The sequence below is a fragment of the Canis lupus genome, chromosome Y (assembly GCF_048164855.1).
Source record: "Canis lupus baileyi chromosome Y, mCanLup2.hap1, whole genome shotgun sequence".
Taxonomy (NCBI): Eukaryota; Metazoa; Chordata; class Mammalia; order Carnivora; family Canidae; genus Canis; species Canis lupus.
The window spans coordinates 14617943-14623365 of NC_132877.1; positions in this window are offsets into that span (position 1 = coordinate 14617943).

Genomic DNA, 5423 nt, shown 5'->3' on the forward strand with positions numbered 1-5423 from the left:
TCTCTCTCTCTCTCTCTGTGTGACTATCATAAATAAATAAAATAAAATAAAATAATAAAATAAAATAAAATAAAATGTTCCACATATTTGCTCCCAAACATGTAAGAATTATAAAGATTCAGAGGAAATTACAGTTTTACTAAATAATTTCATTATTCTATATATAACCCATTTAAAGAGGGGAAATTATTTTCATCTGTCCATTAAGATAGGCAGAACTTTCAAAATCCTGTCAGTACCCTTGGTGCAAATAGACACCAGCAAGGAGGGCTATCCAGTCCATTCCCTTCAGTACATACTGATTCTTTCATGTAAATTAGGAGCTGGGAGTTTCACAGGTCTAGGAATTTCAGCACCTTGACTAGAGGACACTACTGTACTATATGCAGATATGGTAAAATCTTAAAGAACGCTTAGGATATTGCTCAAAATTTTCAGCACCAAGTAAAGGCAAATGTTCCTCAAATTTTCCTAGCAGCCTTTTCCTGCTCTTCAACAGGAGATATTTCTGAAGGAAGACCAAATATGAAAAGCTGCCCTGACACATCATGGAAAGGGAACCTATTGGCCTATTTAAAAACAAAACAGTGAATCTCTAGGAAGTTCAACCTTTAGTTACATTTTTAAAAAATTCAGAATTGGACAAAATAAAATGGCTCTCTGTCTCCTCAGAGATCTTCTGGAAGCAGTCAGTCTTAGGAAAAGTCAGTTGACTAATCCTTTCAGAATAGGCAAATGATGATAGATAGTGGGCAACTTCCCCCCAAGATAATGGGACAAGATTTTCATCTAAATCTTTCTTGTTTTTTTATCCACTCAGCTAAAATAATTTTTCTTACTTTCCACAGACCTCCATAGCTCTTCACCCAGAATAATCCCTTTTAACCTCTTTTTTTCTATACTTTTTATACTAAATATAATCATTATTAGGTCAGAATATAGCCAAGCAGTTTCCATGGCTCCCTTTCTTTCTGATTGCTGAATATGCCATCCATCACTGTAGCTCGTGGTAAATCCCTCTGGGAAAAGTGGATTGCATCCAATGAAATGAAACACCAAGGCTGGAATTTCCAACTTACATGTGAGTTCCCACATAGGACCACTTCCGTTGTTCAGACACAGCACTCAGAGTATTTACAATTTACTCCAAATATTAGAAAACTCTTCCAATGAGTGGAAATTGAGCAAATCAGAAAGCCAGTATAACACAACTTTCATTTTTGGTAACTGGTCACATATCACTGAGATAAAATGTATGTCCTACATGGAATATGGACTCCATCAAATCCTATTGGCATGAATAGTGATGGACAGTCACATTGCCCTAGATTTCTTAACTGGTGGCTGTAGTACCATGTGTGTCATTATTAGCACCTTCTTCCCTAGGACCAATAAAATCATGAGGGCACAACAGGATGTGAGGTGTCATAATGAAAAACTTCTCTGGCTTTCAGGTTGATTCTCATAGCTTTCAGGATTTGGTTTCTTGGTCTGGGTTGGGCAAATGGGGTTGCTAAGTTTGAGGCACTTTTTCTGGGCTTTTAACTTGTTCTTTGTTTGCTTTGTTTGCTTTCATTGTCATAGTTCTGGTTCTTTGCCTTCTACCTGGAGCGTTAACACATTGTATAGAAATGTACTCATATAGATCTCTCAAATTGACTAAAGCAGCAATTCCAAATTCAGTATTCCAGGCAAAGAAAGCTGATCAAATACCCCCTACTGTACATTTAACATCTTCCCCTTCCAACACCCCACCAACGTGGTCCATACTCCAAAAAAATACACTGTTCCTTATCATATGTGTATTCACTTCAAAAATTAGAAAACTACTGAGCAGCATTTCTATATCAGGCAAATGAGGCAGACTTACCAAGACGTGGGTGGAGAGTCATTCATGGAGTTTGGTACACAATATCCAGCACCACAGCCTTTGGACATCTAGGAGAACACAGAATTTCAGTGCATTTGTGGTGGTGCTCAGGTATTTGTGAAATTATTGTTTATATAGATACAGGAGAAGACTGGTTGGTAATAACTAGGTAATAAGCATGAAGTGAGCTACTTCTAGGCCATCCTCATTGGTGGATGAGGAAACCTTCAGCTTAGGCCAAAGGCCAAGGGCCTGGGATCATATCCTCTTTGGGCACCCTGCTCAGTGGGGATGTTTCTCCCCTTCCCTCTGACTTCTCCTTGCACATGGTCTCTCTTTCTGTCTCTCTGTCTCTCACTCTCAAATAAATAAAAACTTTTTTAAAAAGGCATTGGCAACTTTATGTAACATGAAATAATCTAAAATAGAACTAATGTGTGCATCGAATCCAAAGACAGGTTCCCTTTACTCAAAGTGCTGTTGTGAAGCCCAGATAAATGTTCCAACCTTCGTGACATCTTCCAAAATCATTTCTGCCTCTGTAGATCCACAGACTGGTCATCCTCCTCCAGTGTTCACACTGTCAGCTATATCAATCGGAGCCATCTTGGGAACCAGTGGACCACCCTCAATTACAAGTGCACTGCTCCCAAGCTGACTCAGAACCCAGGTCCTTCCAAGCTTAGTGTTCCATTAGGGCTCTGTGAAGAAGGAGCTACCCTTCAACTGATCAAATATGATGAATAGTTCTTGTGAATTAGCGACGTTCAAGCATGTTTTAGACCTCAGGGTGAATGTGTTATCAGACATATTACCACGTGTGTCTCATAATTTTTTTCCATAAGAAGGCTCCATACCCAACGTAGACTAGACACATGACCCTAGATCAAGAGTCATATTCTTCACCAATGAGCCAGGCAGGCACTCTCCGCTCTGCTATAAATTCTTAGTATATTTGCACCATGTCCTGAAGTCAGACCATGTCTTGATACTGATTGATCAGACAATGATCATCTCTGTATCTCAGCTGTACAAACAAATAGCAATAAGGAGGTGGTGGATACCAAGCTAAACACAAACTGGCCCTTGAGCCTGATCTTTCCTTGTCCCAGGGGTTGGTCACAGGATCAGCATTACTAGCGTTTATCGTACAATGTCCTCAATTACCATGAAAGAATCTGCACAATACTGAGAAGATCAAATCACGTGCTGAGGAACAGCTTAGCACTGACAGACTTAGACCAGGTAATCTAATTGTGCCCCCAAACTCTCAGAATCTGCAAACCGACAACAATCATGGCTTAAATTGACCACTATCATAGCTTTAAGATGATGGTAATATTGCTTTGAACTGACCAGATTTATGACTTGGGATTGACCAGGTCTCTTTGTCCTTTTCCTGTTAGTAACTACAGCAAGATCTGTACCAGTATGGCTCAAGAGTATCCCTGGGTATGTAACCACTGAGATGACCTCATAATGATATACAGTGTTGGGATTTCCCTCAGCACAGGTGGTTCCTGATATACACACAGATGCTAAGGCTCCTTTATACATTAACCAATGATCCCATGCCTGAGTAATCACTGAAGTTTAGTTCAATACTTAGAGTCTGAGATTTGGGACTACAAGCTTCAATTCATATCCTGGCTCCTTAATTCGGAGTTCTTAAAGTTATCACTGCCTCTGTTTGTACACCTGTGGAGGAGGGAGAATCAACAAATCATCACATATGTGTTTGTTGAGCATTGAATGAATAAATGTATGGATAGTGATCAGGAAGTTTAAATAGAAGCTAAATATCCTGTCTGAGATCTCACATTTTCACAAGTTCCAGAGCTGAATTGAAACTGGGCAGTCAGGATCCCTGGGTGGTGCAGAGGTTTGGCGCCTGCCTTTGGCCCAGGGCACGATCCTGGAGACCCGGGATCGAATCCCACGTCGGGCTCCCGGTGCATGGAGCCTGCTTCTCCTTCTGCCTGTGTCTCTGCCCCTCTCTCTCTCTCTCTCTCTCTCTGTGACTATCATAAATAAATAAAAATTTATTAAAAAAAAAAAGAAAAAAAGAAACTGGGCAGTCTGAGTTCCCAGACCATTACTCAGTAACACAAAGCAGCTTTGCCTAAATACAAGTATTTTATCTTTACACAGTTTAGCATTGACAGAATAAAGGGCATTGGAAAAAAAAAAGCTAATTGCTCCCACCCTGAATATAGTCTTGAGACCCTTAAACAAAATTATACATGACTGTCCTCTACAACTTTCCATTCCCTGAATTATGATCAATATATCAAATGAGATGAATAGTAGTGTACAGGAAAGTAGAGTCATTAGTATCAAGTCTTGTGTTTTAAAAAGTGTGAAACAATGTAATTGGGTATTACTTATTCCTCACACAAATACACTTCCCTCAAAATAGTGCCTGAGACCAAATATAATCATATTTCACCTTGCTTACACCTTACATGAGGAGGAATTGGATGAGGGATAGTATAAAATTGATCTCTCTATAAAGTGTAGTTTTGGGAAAATGCCTGATGTGTCAAAGGAAATGTGTGTTTCGGACATAAATTGAAACATAGACACTCATATTCACAGGGTGAGTTTGGGCAAACATTAAGATGAGGATAGTGGGATCCCTGGGTGGCGCAGCGGTTTGGCGCCTGCCTTTGGCCCAGGGCGCGATCCTGGAGACCCGGGATCGAATCCCACGTTGGGCTCCCGGTGCATGGAGCCTGCTTCTCCCTCTGCCTGTGTCTCTGCCTCTCTCTCTCTCTCTGTGACTATCATAAATAAAAAAAAAATAAATAAAAAGATGAGGATAGTAACATGTCCCCCACAAATACAGAACTCCATACCCATTTTGGGAAAAACAATGAGGAAACATATTAAGCATTGATAAAACAATGACAATTATCCCCCATATCATACTTTCTGGATTCACAATTTCTGAAATGAATAATTTGAATATATATTTTGGACCCTAAAAAACCTGAAAACAGGGATCCCTGGGTGGCGCAGCGGTTTGGTGCCTGCCTTTGACCAAGGGCGCGGTCCTGGATAGCCGGGATCGAATCCCACGTCAGGCTCCCGGTGCATGGACCCTGCTTCTCCCTCTGCCTGTGTCTCTGCCTCTCTCTCTCTCTCTCACTGTGTGCCTATCATAAATAAATAAAAGTTTAAAAAAAAAAACCTGAAAACAAACGTGGTCATACTTCCCTCTATGAGGACATTTGTGGTGACAAATGAGGGTGCAAGATATACATTTTTCTGAATAGATGCACAATATCCAAGGCAGCTATTTTGGTAGAATAACGAAAAATAGAACTGGAAGACTAGAAGAAATGAAAACATGTTGGTATAACTCCGCATGAGAATTTTGGAAAAGGAAGTTTTAAACAATGAGAAAAATAGTTTGAGAAAGAGTTAGCTATCCAGTTGGTAGAAAAGAGCATTCAGTAGATATTTAGGAACATACAATCGCAGCAGCATCAATTGAGATTGCCCAACTTCAAAGACGCTAGGTAGAGAGCTGAAATCTCAGGCAATATCA